Genomic DNA, 17,904 nt, shown 5'->3' with positions numbered 1-17,904 from the left:
CATCTTCTCCTAAACTGGAGCCCTTTGCCAATAACTCACACTGGAGCTTTGCCAACAGCCTTTGTTTAGGTAGCACAATTGGAATCTGAGAGAGTCCACATTCAGAAAAGCTGCTTTAGGCAGTGCATGGACTTTAATCACTATTAAAAATGGACATTCTACCTTTGACATTCCTGAAATACTCAAAGTGGGTTCAAAACACAGACTTCAAATTTTGCATTAGTTCTCAGCTTCAAAAAGGGACAAGTGGTTCACGAGCAAAACACTCAGAAAAGTGTGTTTGTTCTCCTCAGACAGTGACCTCTGATGTTTGGTAACTGCAGACTGTGCTATCCCACTGCCAGCCAGAGGTGCCACAGACCCTGCAGAGCAAGGCACTCCTGGCTGCACAACAATGCGATGCCTCTTGCTCAGGCAGTGTGGCTCTGTGGGGATGCACTCCCTCATCCCCTCAGGACCATCCTCTCCTTGCTCTGGGGCACAGCCTGTGCTGACTGCCCAGCTCCAGAGTCACTAGATGTTAGGGTGAAGAAGAGGCACACACAGACACGGCATTTTCCCAGCGCTGCCCTTCCCACACTTTCTCTTAGCTACTTCTCTTCCCCACATCCCTTCTCCAATCCCTAGGGAAAGCACAGCTCCAGGGATTTCAGTAACGCTGGAGTAAGCAAAGTTTTTTATTCCTTTTTATTTTCAGCCAGGGAGCAGAGCACTGTTGATTTTGTCTTGCTTTTTCAACACCAAAGTCCCAGTGCCAAGAGATGAAGGACAAAAGCTGTGTGCTCTCAGCTCCAAGAGGGGGCCTTCCTCTTCTGAATGCTGCACTGGTGAGTAGCAAGCAAACAAATCCCCAAACCCCCACGACCACTACAGTGCAGCTTTAAGGAACCATATGCTGCCCACACCATTGCTTGGCTGGGGAGCCCTGTGTCCTGCCTACCCTTGTGCCAGCTTTGCTCCTCAGCACAGAAGCAATTTAGCACCCAGGACACAGGAAACAGCTCTTCTGCTGCTCATTCCTTTCTCCTGAAAGCCTACAGATGGCTCTTAGGGGTAGAGATGCTGTCCTCTCCATCCTCCTCTTGCACAACTGACACCTCCTCACCATCTCTTGCAGAAAGATGGTTTCAGTCTTGGTGCCCTGCAGCTTCCAGCATCCCCCAAGGCAAAAAATCTCAGTGAAGCAGGGGCTGAGCTGTGCTTGGGGCTCAGAGTTCACAAGACAAAGACATCAGTGCTAGAGGAATGGTGGGGTGGGCTGGAGGGCTACATGGGTGAGGATAATACATTCATGGTTGATACTGAAGGGTAGGAGGCCTTCACCAGCAAGGCAGAGGGAGGCAGCAGATCAGCAGCAAGCCAGAGCTGTGGCCTCTGCAGGAACAGAGCTTTAAACACTACTGGGCCCAGCCCTATGCTCTCCTCTTTCTCCTGCAGCAGAAGAGGAGAGAAACTGGGGGGAGGGGAAGGGTGGAAGAGAAGAAAGTGTCTTCTTTCTGCTGCTTCCCCTGTAAGAGAGAAAGGTCTGGGGATGGAAGGGAGCAACCACTCTCCATCCCATGGCCAGGCCTCTGGGCATATGTAGGAGGGGGGAATATCCCACCCCTCACCCCATCAGCAAGATGAGCAGAAAGTGCTGGCTTTGCACCTTAGGAAGATGCAGTCCATGGGATGAAGATAAATCCTAGCACTCAGAAAATTAAGACATGCTTGCATCAAGAGATGTGTGATACCCAGCTGGGGCAGAACTGCAGCTGCTGCAAACCTACATGGACTTCTCTGGGATAACAAGGTACTGAGACTAGAGTTATTTACTACAGGCATTCTAAGCGTCAAACAATTTTTTTAATTATAAGAACTATGAAAAATGCCTGTTTCTTTAGATACAGCAATAAACTGTGGTTTATTACTGACCTTACGAATAGTGGGCTGCCTTTAGCAGACAGGGCTGTAACACATTAAAATGGAGAAGAAGATAACTTGCAAGAGCAGCTTACAAGAAAATTTACAGCCCAATTGCAGCAGTTCAGTGTGAATACACCTATAAATCACCTGGTATCCAGAGCAGTCTAATTGAAGCAAGGGGCTACAAAACCCTCCTTGTAGGCACAGGATCAGCAGTGGATGGGTTAGCACACAGCACAAGTGGGGCCACGATCCAAGTCAACAAGTCTGAAGCAAACTTAGGTGTGGCTAAATCCCACGACAACAATAATGTAGAAATACCATCACATGCAAGACCTGAACTGCCCCTCTCCATTATTAAATATCTGCCACATGTTTAAGCCAGTCAGGTTTACAGACTCTTCTGGAAAGCCAGTTTGAGGGTAAACCCTCAAACTCTCTCAAAACTCAAGGTCTTCCAGAGGAGTCATTCCAGCAGGATATTAGTTTTCATAAAGAAAGAACAGCATTATTGAGGCACATGGTTGCTGAAGGAAGCTTTGTGATCTATGAATATCCTGAAAGTTTGAACATGGAAAGGCTCTTATTTGACATGAAATATAGTAAGGCATAGAAGGGAAGGAAGGCATGGGGAAGCAAGATCACTTGACTTTTTAACAGTCTGTAATAGAGAAAAAAAATCCTGACTGTTTAACTCTTTCCATTCCCTTGACCTACAGATTTAATTAAAATAAACCTTCAAAAAATATTAAAAAATTAATAATATTTTAAGATGTTTTTATTAAAACACTGAATAAATTCAAAAAATGTTTTTATGACATAGAAAGACCAAAAGCAACTTCACTGTTGTTTCAAAGTTGTATTGTGAGAAAGTGGCTCTTGTGCAACTTCATATTTTTCTAACTTTCAACAGTTTCAGTGTAAGAAATGATAGCAAGGATGGAAAAATACATCTAGGATTAAAAGCTCCCAAGCCCATTATTTATACAAATTTAATTAGCTCCTCCTGCACACATACACAGATACCCCCTCTTGAGCACTGGGAACTGCTAATATAATTCCTGCAATTAAAACCTTCAATGCCAGAATCCTTGTCTGCCAAAAGGAAAAACAACAACCACTCTCCTTCAGCACAGCTGGGCATGTTTGTACAGGAGTGGATGCCCAACCCTAAAACAAAGCTCGGCTCCAAGATCTGAACTCTCCCAAAGTTCAAGGTATGTATTAGAAATCTGTAATCCAGCACCACAGACCACCTTGGACTCCAGTAGAGCAACCAGTGCAAATCAGAAGTTTGGAGAGTTTACACACCGTGGTTTTGTTCAGCCATACCAGAGATCTCTGCTGATCATGGGATAACAGTGCTGAACAAGTCTCACTCATAACAGTTTTACTTTGGTTTCCCCCTCAAAAACCATATTAACTTTTGTTGTGTCAGGGACACTGGCAGTGCAGACAGATGGGTGAAGGACAACTTGCCTGCCACCATGTGAAAGCAAAACTAGCACTGAATAGTTCAAGGCCAACATTCATAAAGGCCTGGATGTATTAATGACCCTCAGTATTTCCATACAAATCTTCCTCTGAATACATAATCTCAAGATAAAGCTTCAAAAACCTTGAGGGATCAGATACACTTATAATGTTGCATTTCTTTGAAGTCCTTTTCCCTTTGTATTTTGACCACACTTCAAAGTTTTCCTACTTACATACAAATTAAATTAGACATCTGATGCTAAAAGAAGCAGACACTAGAAGTGTTTCACACTTTCCCAACTTTTGGGGGGGCTGGGGCAAGACTCAGTCTCATAGAAAGAAAGGTCTATATTAACCATAGGCTGATTTTCACTACACCAGCTGGCCAAGGAGGAGTTCCTCATGTATCAAAGGTCTAACAGAACCAGGGTACACTCCAGCCCCCACCTGTGGCTGAAGATCCTGGTCCCAAAGAACAACGCAAGTTTAACCTGTAGGACTCAAACTGACTTGCTGCCATCAAGTGGGAATTTGTGATTAATAGAAGTGCCCAGTGCAGGAAGGCAACAGGAGGGAGGAGGCTGGAACAAAACCAAGGTACACCAGCATTGGCAAAGCCCTTATATGGTTTAACCAGGGTGAGCTGATCATCTTCAATGGTTTTCATAAGAAGGCAAAGGGAAAAACTCAACTCCCAAACACAGTGAAAGTTGCCATGGAAACTGATAGGGGGTGATTGGCAACATGCACCAGGTTTTGTGCTTCCATCGAAGACCTTTTGGAACCATTGGAATTAAAGAATGATCCTAGAACTGTCCTCTACTACCATGCCAAAAAACCCCACAGGAAACAAACCAACCAGAGGAATGCAAAACCCCACCCCAAAGAACAGAAGTACACAAATCATTACATTTTCTCATCATGAATAGCAGCTTCCTCAGCAACCACACCAACATCTGTGGCCAAATCCTTTGTGGTATATGAGGAGACACTGGAACTACCTGGAGATAATCCTGCATGTTCTCAAGCACTAAATGAGTTTTAAAATGTTAGTTCTTGCTTCATATATAACAGATCTATACAAATAACCGTTTAAAACTATTGCGTCCTGAGCATCCTGTTTTGGGGCTGAGTATTTTTCCATGTGTTTACTGAGCCATCACTGGAGGGACAGTTTCAGGGAGGTTATATTTAGCTCTGAAGGACTAAAGACCTTTTTTTCCCTGGCTAAAGTTAGGAAGGTAACTTCCTTAGAGGAGGATCTTACTCTGCTGAACACAAAAAAAGCACTGAAACAAGTCTAGTCTGGGCTTGCAGAAGACACTAGTGATGCCAAGGCCTCAGCCATGATTGTCCTGCTGCTTGAAATGGGAAAAGTAAATCCAAAACTGGCACAATTGTTTGCTTTACATATACAACAGAACTACAGTTTCATCCCTATTTAGGAAAAGAAACATCACTTATTTCAGGGTGGAATTGTCACACATCTTCACACAGGGCTTGTGTCAGTACAGCTCCTCTCAGGGACAGCTCAACGTTGATTTACCACTCCATGGAAACACCCTGCAGCAGGGGCATTTTGGCAGCTCTGCATGGCTGCCGCTTCAGTCACTGGACAGAAATGGGGACAGCTCCAAATCACAAGCACATTGAACTGCTCATACAAAAATCCATTGCTGCACCCACTGCTCCAGCAGTGCTACAAACCCCCTTCAGTTACCACCCTCCTTACAGTACAAAACTGCCACTTACCTACATGGATTCATCCACTTCGAGATTTTGCTGGTAAAACACAGCAAAACCACACACCATGGTGGTTTACCTCAGAGAGGTTCAGGTCTTGTTGATAAACTCTGTTATTTTTGTAATTAAATTCCTATCATAGAATCAGAGAATAGTTTGGGTTGGAAGGGATGTTAAAGATCATCTTGTTCCAACCCCCTGCCATGGGCAGGGACACCTTTAATTATCCCAGGTTGCGCAGAACCCCATCCAATGTGGCCCTGGACACTGCCAGGGTTGGGGCAGCCACAGCTGCTCTGGGCACCCTGTGCCAGGGCATCACCACCCTCTCAGGGAAGAGCTTTTTCGCAATATCCAATCTAAACCTCTCTCTGCCAGTGTGAAGCCATTGCCCCTTGTCCTGTCACTCCAGGCCCTTGTCCAGAGTCTCTCTCCATCTTTCCTGTGGGCTCCCTTCAGGCACTGCAAGGCCACAGGGAGGTCACCCTAAGCCTTCTCTTCTCCAGGCTGAACAATCCCAATTCCCTCAGCCTTTCCTCCCAGCAGAGCTGCTCCATCCCTCTGATCCCCTTGGTGTCCCTGCTCTGGCCTGGCTCCAGCAGCTCCCTGTGCTTCCTGTGCTGGGCCCAGGGCTGGATGCAGCCCTGCAGGGGGGGCTCAGCAGAGCAGGGCAGAGGGGCACCCCTGCTGCCCTGGGTGCAGCCCAGGATGCATCCCTTAACACCAGTGTGCTCCCTACAGGTACACTACAGCTTTGGAAGTACTGAAATACCTTGGAAATCCTGCACTACTGAAATGTTATTTAGTGTGTTTCAGACAACGATCTCTTCTCTCTGGTGAGCAGGGACAGGACCTGAGGGAGTAGTACAGACCTGTGTCAGGAAGTTTAGACTGGGGCTTTTACAAGTACACACAGAAAAAGAAGGGGAAAAAATGTCAGAACAGGTATCTCAGCATGGTAACAAGGAGATATCTCTGGCAGAGGAAGTATCTAAGTCATGCTGTTGGATTTTGGGATTTGCTTTTTGCCCTTTATTAAAACTTTTGGCAGTTCTAAGTTTCTGTTTCCTGCAAAAGTCTCAATGATCATAAATGCATTTAGGCCTCTCCTAGTATTTTATGGAATATCAGTTCCTGCTCCTCTACTTGACTTGCAGGCAAAATCTGCCATTTTAAGGAGATAATCATAAGCAGCTTTCTGAGAAATGTCAAGAATTCTAAATTGCCATTTCTGTGCTCTGGTTTGCAGTGGATTTTTTTTTCCTCTCCCCTAATATTCTATTTAAATTGTCTTTAAAAAGAAAATGGAGTGTTGCCCAAGATGTAGCAGCATGATGTGCAGTATTTTACAGATTGCAAGATCTTAATCCATATTTTCAGCTAATTAAAAACCTTCCAAAAAGTAGGGGTTTAATTCCCTGTTGCAGTATTTTGTCTAAAAAAACCAAGACATGGGAAAGCAACATGAACAAGACAATTACTTCCATAGCATCCTGTTTTTTTTAAACTAAGTCTCAGTGTAGATGAAACAAGAGCTGATGTTCAGTCACACTCGTAACCATTGATGAAGAGCGGAAGGAAGAGATTTAGCACAAGCGTGCACTTGGCAGGGAAGAAAGAGGTGTGAGTAAGGGACCTGGGATGTCTTCAAACATTGAGTACACAGGTAATGAAGCCAACCTGACCTGACCATGCACCTGAGGGCTTGAGGAGGAGACATTTACCACCAGCCTGACAGTGAGTGACCAGTGACTTGTGACCAGGGGGCAGCGCTCTGGCTTCCTGGGCTGCCCAGGGAGCTTGCAGGGACAAGGAGGAAAACCAACAGATCATGGGACAGAGGACTTCTTCAGGCCTGAAACCAGTACTGAGATGCCAAACCATGGCCAGACAGCTGCAATCCTCCTTCCCGCCAGAGGAAACAATTCCACAGGGTTGCTGGCGAGTTCCCATGCCACAGGCACTCCTCAGTGTCTGTGGCATGGGAACTCAGCTGTACTCAGCAGTGGCTCTGGCAGCTGAGACCACCTGCTCTGTACTGACACAATACCTTAACCTGTGGTAACCCTGCCCAAGAGGCTCCCCTGGTACTGCAGCCCTGTGGGGCAAGGCAGAAAACTTCCATCTTAGTCAACAATTTTTAACTTGTACACAGCAGTGTGCCAATAATATGCTGTAAAACAGCCATTATTTTCCCAATTCCAGCTGCCAAACTCAAGAGAGCTAACCTAACTGAAGACAGACATGAAGGTGAAGTAAACTGGGCATTAAATCAAAACAAACAGCTTAGCTAAACCAGTCACCCTGAAGGGCTTAGGTTAAAAGTTGCTCACCTGAGCTGGGGCTCCTGTTACTCTGGTCTTCATGGCTATTTTAAGGGGTGAGCCTACCCAGGTAGAGCACACATTCAACAGTGCAAAATTCTTATCAGTGGGAACTTCTCACTTCTGGGAACTTTGCACCAGTGAGGAAAAAAAGACAGCACTCCATGTAGCAACAGCATCCAGGAATCTGAAGCATGGCTTCACACTGCTGCTAAAGCCAAGCTCAGTGCAAGTAGATATTCAACTTGTGCCTGAGCAATTTTTATCTCATAAACAATCAATGCTATACCCCTCTGCAGATTTCAAAACACTCATTTCAAATCCTTTACAACTGGCGATGGTACGGGGGAGAGAAGAGTCAACTGATTTCTCACTGACACTAGAATTGTAGTAGTGTTCTTGTGAAGTCAGAAAATACCAAGTAACAACAGAAAAAGAGGAACACACCCAGCATGCATGTCAGAACGCACAGGGCACCACCAGGACGTCAGTGGTAACTCTGCATCAGCAGCTTGTTCCCTGGAAACTTCTCGTCCAAGCACTGTGACCCAGCCTGGTGCTCCTTTGCTTGCAAGATCTGACAAGATCCCAAGATGCCGGTGTGGCTGTGGGCCAGCAACCTGGTGCTCCAAAGAGCCACATGCAAATGTCTACTGAGGGTAACATGACCACACACGTTGCTTCTCCTGCTGTAACACCAGCAAGGCTCCAAACTCCTCCTGGGTAACACAGGAGATAACGCAGCCGGATCCCAGGGCTCCCTGGTGTGGATCATGACATTTGCTAAGGCTGTCACAACACTCTGTGAATTATACACAGCACACACCCTTAACAGCACAAACCTCAGAGCTGTCTCCATGTTCTGTGGCAGCAGAGATTAACACATGTTGACAACTGATCAGATAGGGGAAGCATTAGAGGAGACAGACGCAGCCCATTACTGCTGTTTGTTGTGTACCTACACAGTTTCTCGCTGTCAGAACTGACTGCACTCGTAGTTTCTCCTGATGTAGCAATGTTGTTGGGCTTCCCTTTCCCATCCTCTCAACAGGCAGCTATTTCAGTTGCTCAAAGCAGTGCTGCCCCTACCTTTAGCGACAGGGGGATAATCAGTGGCTGACAATGTCCTGCTAACAGGAAAATACACCTTAACATTGCACCCAGGCACCAGGAAACCCTTTGGCATCAGGCATCTGATCCAGGTGAGCGCTTGCAGGAACTATCTGGAGGACACAATACCACATTTGTGCTGGACTGTGCACATCACTCCCAATTCCCTGCCCAGAGCACTGCAGCACAGCTGGCAGAGATTCTGTGGATGGCAGCACAGCTGCAAAGAAGGCTCCTAAGGGAAATTATGAGATAGGCTACAGAGGAGTGGGAACATTCAAGTGCAGCTACTCTAGATACTCACAGAATGCAAAGGTGTTAAGTTTATACACGACACACTCCTTGATCAAAAAAATTTGAGAAGAGAAGGTTTTATACAGATCTCATAGCAGCCTTCCAGTATTTGAAGGGGGCCTAGAAGGAAGCTGGAGAGGGAGTCTTCATTAGGAACTGAAGTGACAGAAAAGGGGGAATGGCTTCACACTGAGAGAAGAGGTTTAGATTAGATATTAATAAAAAATTCTTCCCTGTGAGGGTGGTGAGGCCCTGGCACAAGTTGCCCAGAGAAGCTGTGACTGCCCCTGGATCCCTGGAAGTGCCCACAACCAGGCTGGATGGGGCTCTGAGCAACCTGGGATAGTGGAAGATGGCCCTGCCCATGGCAGGGGGTTGGAACTGGATGGGCTTTGATGTCCTTTCGAACCCAAACCATTCTATGATTCTATAAATTCTATTAGTGCCCAAAATCTTAAAGGGAAACAATAAAACACTAGCACATTGTTGCACTGTGAAGGACAGGGTGAGAAAGGGCAACAGTAAGGACAAGGGCAAGGGAGGAACTGTGGAAATCTCTGCTGAGGTCTTGGAGCAAAATACAACCAAATCCACAAAGAGACTCCTGCAAGCACTTGCAAGCTGCCAATTTGCTCTGTTGCCAGACTGTTCTGGGGCTGAAACACTGACAGTCAACAAAGCTCTTCCTCAGACAGGGATGCAGCATTCCCACCTATCAGAGCTTCATCTCCTGTTGGGAGCTGGGAACAGATACAAGGACACCGAGCTGCCGTAAGCTCAGTTTTGGTATTCTTGGCAATGCTGCAGCACCTGATGGGATGCACCACACTATTTTCTGTCCTCACAGGAACAGACAGCTGTTCACTGCCCAGATGGCAGAACCAGGATGGCTGCTTTACTGCTGCCATCCCCCAGTGTCCCTCAGGCACAGTGACACCGAGGGCACATCAAGCCTCGGCCACTCGGCATCCAGCCAAGCAGGCAAACCAGCCAAAACACCCCCGGCACTGAGCCCTGGGAGTGGAGCCAGGAATGGTTGCTCAGTCCCGCAGCAGAGTTGAACTTTCCAAATATTTTGAACAGCTCCTTATCAGCAAAGCAGCTTTGCACCAGCTCAGCACTTCACAGTGTTTATAATCTGGTCCCCTTAAATTGGATTGACAGCTGAGCAGAACCACAGCCTGAAATAGCGACAGTCTCTCTGTCGGCACAGGAGCTTTTCAGCAAGACCCACCCAGCCTGAGATCAGCAAGTTGCACAAGCCCACATTGATGTCAAGCATGTTTCTAATGCCACTGAAGTCAATGCTGCTGAGAACATGCTTAACACTGGATTCCTGTTTGACCAAGTGACCAAAAGAGGACCTCAAAATACAGATCCTGGCAGCTTTGTGCAATCTGTGGGTGCTATCAGTAATAAATAGCAGCTCTCTCCTCACCTTGACGGACTTCAGACCACCTGCCAGACATGGCCTCTGCCACAAACACAACATGAGCAAATCTTCACAAAGATCCTGATCATTGTTGCGACAATCTGCCTTCCTTCTCCACTTAGAGGCACCACCAGAGCACAGCTCTGGGTGTGGGGGTGTGTGTATGTTTGGGACCACAGGAAACACTGAAGTTCCAAAACTCACACCAAGTCTGCAACAAAGACATGTTCACTTCCTATTGGATCTTGCTCCACATCACTTTGGTTCAGTGTGACACCACCATCACATAGAAAGGTAACTTCTTTACCAAGATATTTCACGGCACATTTTACTTAGGGTTACACAGAGCCACTGTTACTGCATACAGAACACAAACCAAAAATCACTCAGTGAATCAGGGCAAACAAGTGCTGCTCTGTTGCACTGAGGGAGTTCACAGGGTAGGAGAGCAGGCTGTGTCTGGGAAAGGCAATGAGTCACAGAAAGCCTCCACTGAACTAAGTTCACCCATCTGCCCAGCACTCAGACAGCACCTGAGCTAAAATTAACAGCCTCATGGTGTAGAGAAAACAAGCACTGGCCACTGAGTCATCACTCCATGGGGACATCCTGCAGTATTACCACCCTTAGTGTATCAGGGACTGACTTTATTAGCCACTGATGCTTATATGACTATTGGTTCCACTGCACCTCCTTCAGGTGTAGGACTGTCAGCTTGGAAGGTGCTCCAGACATTAGAGATCTTGGATGATGCCCACCTGCCACAGCAAGGATGATTCCACTCCCAAATTCTCATCTTGTCCCAGCCAGTGCTGCTCACTGTAGGTTTCAGAGGAACAACTTTATCTCCTTCAAAGAGGGTGTTAGAGGGCATCAGCCAAAATCCCTACTGCTTAATGTACCTCCAATTGGTGGGCACTGACCTCCTGAGGGTGTGGAAAGAAGGGTGTTTCCCAACTACCCCATTACACACCTCAGAAGAGGTGTACCACAGGAGGATCAGGCCTTTGGAATATGGCAATTGTTGTGCCATCCTAGGGAAACAGACAGAATTCTCTGGCCTTACAATTACACTAAATACTAGATGATTCAACTGAACTTCCTCTCCCCTCATGAGGTAAGGCTATTTCCTACTTTCTTCCAGTAACTCAGATTTGTCTATGTCCTATTTTTGGTTTCTAAATTAAGAATATTGCTCATTACCAGATTATATGGCATTTATTCTGAGGAGCAAGAGATACTGATGCAGCTAAAAATTCAATATAAACACCCTGTGGATGTAAGCCATGACATTTATATACCGGATTAATAAGCACTAAGAGGAATTTCTGATGTAGAGCACATGACCCTCCCTCCATTTCAAAAGCAATCATTTTAATACCACGATTTCAAAGTGTGATGTGTCCTTGGAAACACTGGCAGACAGACAGCTTTAACAAAAAAGCTTCCAAATCCTGGAAGGACAATTTCAGGTGCATCTCCAGTTTTGAGATAAGAACATCTGGAGTGAGTGTGTGGGATGGCCAGCGGATAAGCAGGCTGAGACAAACACCAATTTAATGCAGAGTGGGTCTGAGCCTCCCTTAGAAAGAGGGGAAAGACTGGACACAGAGTTCCTGCTCCAGCCCATCTCCAGCTGCATCCAGTACCTCTCCCACTGCTGTCACTGCCAGGTTTCTGGAGCGTCTCACTGCTCGGAGTGGCCCTTGCCTTTCACACCTTGTCACCTACCGCTTGATATTTTCCAGATAGCTCAGCCTGGAAGCCCCTTCCTTGCTCATTTTAGAAGGCCAGCTTACAGCTGGAATCCCCCCAGAGAACACGGCCAGGCTCCCTGGTTATCACTTGTCAGACTTGGGCCGCACCACCTCAGCCTCTCAAACACAGGAGAAATGGGGAGCTCGCCAATTTGCAGTGAGGAGAGCTGAAAAATGACAACAGCTGGTTTTCCACTGAAGACCTTAGTGCTTTCTGACAGTGGTTTGATGCCCCAGGGGGAAAAAAAAAAAAAGCAGCCCCATCCAACCCTCCCTGTGCAATCACCTTCCAGCCAGTGGGTCCCTTCCTCTTAATTTCAAATACCTAAGGAACACCCAGAGGTCCTAAAAGATCTCAATAAAATTCCTCGGGTATCAGTATGATTCAGGCAATTTGCCCTGGGCACATTCTTGGAGGCACTCACCACTTTTGGATGCAATACCTCAAAAAAATTACAGAACACAAAATTAAAACGAACGTAACAGAACAACCCCAGATGCACATGCAGCTCCTTACATGCTGAGTTGCTGACATTTTTCCTAAGCAGCTGAAATCAAAATCTAGTGAAAGAAGCTACCAGATTACAAAGGAGAGACACCAAGACCTCACCACAAGTACTCATATCCTGCAAGCAAGGCATGGAAGCCTTCACCAGTTGCTCTGCAACACTGCTGCGAATTCCAGGTCCCAACTCAGCCCTGAGAGCTTCCCAAGCCCAATAAAGGAAAAACATCCAGATTCATGAAAAGCCACATTCAGATCCTTAAAAAGTCAGCAGACAAGTAATCAGCAATTTGGGTGTCATGAGAAGCAGAGGATGAAAACAGAGCCCTGGGAGCACAGAGTGGTTCAGGACAGCTCTACCCAGCACTGGGAAGGAGCATGCACAAATGAGGTATTCATTCCCTATATAAGAAAGTCAAAGAAAAATGAAAATAAAAATACCGGCTGTGATACCTTGGTGCTGCTGCCCATCACTGAAGGTCTCATCTAAGGCATCAGGATATCTGTCCCACCCATCAGAAACAGAAAACTAAATATAATCTTGGAACTAAATCTTGAGCCCCTAAAAAAGTCTCTGCAAAGTTCTGCATCCCCAAAAAGGGCACATGGCCGGAGACAGCTGCTTTCTCCACCGCCTTCACTAGCATGGCATGCCCAGAATAAAGCTGTGTTAAGCCAAGCAAGGCTTTTTGCCTGGAAGTTTATCAAGCAAGGCATCTGAAGCCAGTCAGAAGGTGGCCAGGGAACCTCTGAGAGCCTGCAGAGAAGCAGCCACGAGATTTTCCTAAGAAGATGAAGGAATTCTTCATGTGATTTCCATGCTCCTCTGCACCTAGCAGATTATCCATTCTCCCCAAGAGGACTAAACTGCCCGAACACTCTCCAGTGCTCCAAAGCAACTTTGTAAAAAGACAGAATTCCTGAAAAAAAGTTTTAACTAACTTCTACCAAGTAGGCAACAAAATTGTTACCATGACTTCCTCTGTAAAAGAGTGCATAATTCCACGGTTTACTGCCTACAGCACTCACATTTTCTATATGCCATGCAATGCATTTGGGAATTAAGCAGCTTTAAATCAAGGTCTATAGCCTAGTGCAGTTGTATGAAATTCTTTCTGCAAATGACATCATTCCAGACACCATTCTGAGCCAACAACTTCCACTACAGTCCCTGGGAGGGAAAAAAAATCTTAGCATGGCATGTGGTGGATGAAACAACAAAGATCAGCTTCTGTGTATTGACACAGTTCTCATTTTGAGGCTCACTTTTCCCATCTTAGTCTGAGATGGAAAACAAGATGGGGAAAAAATATTCCCAAATAATACAGAAACAGTCTCCTCTGCCTCTGCTTTGAGAGGAAAGAGGACGGAAGAAGCAGAGAGCTCCCCCCAGACAGCAGTGAGTGACACTCCACAAACCTAATCCCATTAACATGCTACTTCACCTTTATAAAACTTCAGTCAATTCCTCACACTTCTCCAACCACATCAGTCAGTGAGAAAACTTATTTAGGGATACAATAATAAACCATCAAAAAACACCACCAGAAAATGCACTTTAAGTAGTGAAGAAAACTAGGAAAGATCATTACATTTCCCTTTGTGTCAACCTGAATCAAACTTTCTTTTGCTCTATTAGAAGTCAGGAAGGTGGGAACTCAAATTGACCTCGTTTCTCTTTCCATGGCCTAAGCTCACTTGACTTCTTATTCACTTTGCCCATCTGTAGAACACAGGAAATGATAATGAGAAGCTACTACACAGTGTTATAGGAATTATTCAATTCGTAGCCACAGAGTTCTTTGAAGATGCAAAGTGCCAAGCATTATTACTAGATGAAGAAATGATGTATCTTCTCCCCCAAGCTATACAGAGGAAGAAAAAAGCCATGCCAACAGCCAACTGTATTCCTAATGAGATGCAATACTCAGAAAGTGGGGCATCTTGAAACAGATTGGACAATCTTTTTCCAGCTCACAAAGATTATTCCCAATACATAAACCTCAGAGGATTATAAATGCAAGCAAAGAAACTTAGCTTTTGACAACATTTCTGCAGAACAAAATAAGCTTGTCTAAATAAACAGGGAAAATGTACATTTTCGGTCTTAGAGCAAAAAGAGTTTCTCAAAGAATAAGGGAAGAACTGAAATCAGGTTTGCAAGCTTTGTGAGGGATGAATTTATGTTTTTTGAATACAAAGCAATTTCTAGGACTGGGAAAGCCAATAAAATAAGAAGAACCAGATGGGTGGGAGGCAGGAAAACGCTGTGTGCAGCAGAGGGGTCACATGCTGGACAAACAGGGCAGGCTGCTCAGTGCTTACAGACAGATACATCCCCCCTCTCTGCAGAGATTCATGTGTATTACAGAACCACCATCAGAACTGTGGGTGACCAGAAGTGTTCAACCACTTTAAGTTCAAACCACATCACATAAAGTGTGAGGAGCAAAAGCACAAAAAAATACTTATTTTCTGCAAGCAGTAGTATTTCCTCTCAAAAGAAGGGGAGGAAAAAGACACCAGAAAAATCCCATCCCAGCCTGCCTGGGGACCCTCCCCTGCCCCAACCATAGGCAGTGCTGCACCTCCCATGAACATGCAGAGCAGCCACAGGCTCTGGGGAAATGTTTGAAATTGTTATTATTTTGAGTACAATTTAGTTTAGCACAACTATTAAAAGCCCAAGAAAAGCTGTGTGTGGGCTGGGCCCTGCAGGACAAGCCATCAAGTGCCAATAAATGGAACACATAGAAGTAGCCTTGTGCTTCTTTCCCTCCTGTATTCAATGTGACATTGAGGGCGGAAAACCCAGCAAATACTGATTATTGCCTCTTGCACACAGGCACTGTAAGAGGGTGGACTGGATGTCATTTCAGTGCTGCAGTGGTGCTCTGTCTCAGCTTTAGACACACCAAAAACCTGCTGCCACTGAGCACAGACCTAACTCAGAGTTGGTGGTGGAGGGTGAAGACACACCTGCAAATCTGCAGGGCTTTGCTAGGAAAGAGCAGGAGCTGCAGGGAGTACGACTGACTCTGGCTACACAGACTTAGCCAGGTTTCTGTGTCTTCATGTCACCACACTGAAGCAGCTGTTTTCTGCTAAGGCTTTTTTTAAAAGCCTTATTTAGCTTTTCTGGATTATTTATACATGTGGCCTTACTGTGGGGTAAGGCTGAACTGGCAGCAGTATGTTTAACATGGAGCTAGCCAAGGAGGGAAGATGAAAATCCATGCTTTCATGGATAAATAGAGGCCATGGGCAGAGGCACTGAAACTCCACTCTGAACACTTTGGTGTATTCTGTGGGGTGAGACTGGAGGTCAGACATGTGTGCTGAACTTGTGGTAACCCAGCAAAGAAGCCCATGTTCCTCTCCATCTGGGAGAAGCAGCCAGCAGCCCCAAACACAGTCCCCTGCCCTGTCAGTGCTGAGTCAGGCACGGGAATTTCCTGCCACCTCGTTAGGAGAGGCTCTTATGTATCTGTTTATTGGGGAAAGCAAGCAGCAGCTGGAGAAGTCAGGCTTTTCAGACTGATTGCTGAGGGCAACAGGTCTGACTCCAAATGCCAGAAACCTGCCAGTCCTGGAGCCACAGGAACGGAGAAGGGAGGACTGAGCACCTGCTACTTCAGTCCTGGATGGAGATGGACACACACATTCCCTCCCCGGGAGCAGCAGCACCAGTGACAGGGAAAACCAGGCAGATTTATGTCCCAGGCAGGGGGAATCAGCACAGCATAAGGGGAGCAAGGAGGGAGAGACTTCCAGCAAAGGCAAGACATTTGCACGATGATGCCAGCAGATTGAAAGTCTCCAAACACACAAGCAGAAGGTGGCTGCTAGCCAGCATCAGACTTTTAACCATGTTTTTACAGCCATGATGGATGCAAATCCAGCTGGAGTGTAATCCCACCGAGCCTGATAAGGGGTGATAAAACTGAACAAATGTGACCAGGATGGGGACAATAGGTGACAACCACTTCCAGTGCCAGCAGACCTCTGATTAAAAACTAGGGAATAAAAGCTTTTGGCAGTGGAGTTCAGGGCTTCTGACAAACAAGGAGCAACAACACCCACTTCTTTCCAAGTCTGGTGCAAGACCTTGGGCAGCTGTGAATCCCAGAGAGAGCTCATGCACAGTGATTTAGTGTGGGAAGGGTTGGAGAGCCACAAAGAAGCACTCCAAGGGCTATGGAAGAGGGTAAGGGAGTAAAATAAGAGAAATGGTATTTTAAATGAGACACCAGTTCTCACATCCTGTAGGATTGGGAGCCCAGCTGTGGAGTTATGGGATGAGCACATCCCAGCCAAGAGGTGCACAGATCAAGTGCTCGCTCAGCAATCTGACCCAGCTCTCCAGCTGGAATTTAGGAAGCTAAATCATACCAATCATATCCCAAACAAAATAGATGAGGGAAAACCATTCCCAAAACAAGATTGCCAACTCTGACATGCACTAGGCTGCTTGGATCAAATCAGTCTAGACCAAATGCAAAATGCTGCTCCTTGAAGCCAACGGAACTGGGACATTTCCAAAGGATCTCACAACACATACTCTGTTTTGCTGAATGCATTTTCTCATAAACTTGCCCCAGTAATCTGAAAGCCCTTGGCAGTTTGTCTGCACATTGCCATAGACCTGCTGAGTCAGACTCACTGCACATGCACAGCTGCATCACTCAGTCACAGCATGTCCAGGGGGATCTTGTGCTGGAGCTGAACCCTCCAAACTGGGGTGCACTGACACTGCTTGAACACTCCACATGCCACAGAACAGCTCATTTCAGTTTTGCTTCTTGGATAATCCAAACATACTTCATTACTCTGCCACAGTCCACACAATACCCTAAATCTACTGTCATTAAACACAGTTTCCACATGTCTCTGATATTAAACAACAGCTTAGACTGTGTTAAGTAAGGACCATCCTTTAAAATATGCAAAACCAATGGATATCTGCAGAAGGAGACTGACATTCTTCTACAACTCTTACGGGAAATCATATACAGCATCATTTTAATGATATTTGAAATGAAAGCCCAAAGGAGCTGTTGTGTAAGATATTAAAAAGCAAAAAAAAAGCAGCAGATAGTAGATAATACACAACAGCAATGCAGTGGGTTTAGATTACTCACTCAGAGGAATAGACTTAGAGTTGATCTCCACTGTCACTCTTGAGCAAGTACCACTGATCCATATAAACACCAACCCTGAGAAAAAGAAAAATAGAGATTTTGATTAATCACTCAAAGCCTGAGATGACTTAACAGCAATATCTTGTAAAAGTTTATTATCAAGTGACACAGGATACATGAAGCACTGTGGATGATGTACATAACAGCATTTAAAAAA

General features: G+C 45.8%; 1 protein-coding gene across 5 annotated transcripts in view; it reads right to left on the bottom strand.

The window, feature by feature from the left end:
* The window catches only part of PPFIBP1 (PPFIA binding protein 1), a 101,934-nt gene that overhangs the window by 55,214 nt on the left and 28,816 nt on the right, over positions 1-17,904 (bottom strand). For all 5 annotated transcript variants that reach the window (XM_066568354.1, XM_066568358.1, XM_066568357.1 and 2 more), the window contains exon 2: positions 17,688-17,762. The gene's annotated coding sequence lies outside the window, so the exon portion shown is untranslated. The remainder of the gene's footprint in view (positions 1-17,687; positions 17,763-17,904) is intronic.

Source organism: Molothrus aeneus, chromosome 32 (genome assembly GCF_037042795.1).
Source record: "Molothrus aeneus isolate 106 chromosome 32, BPBGC_Maene_1.0, whole genome shotgun sequence".
NCBI classification, from domain to species: Eukaryota; Metazoa; Chordata; class Aves; order Passeriformes; family Icteridae; genus Molothrus; species Molothrus aeneus.
Note: the sequence above shows the minus strand (reverse complement) of the source record. Positions and strands in the feature narration are given on the sequence as shown.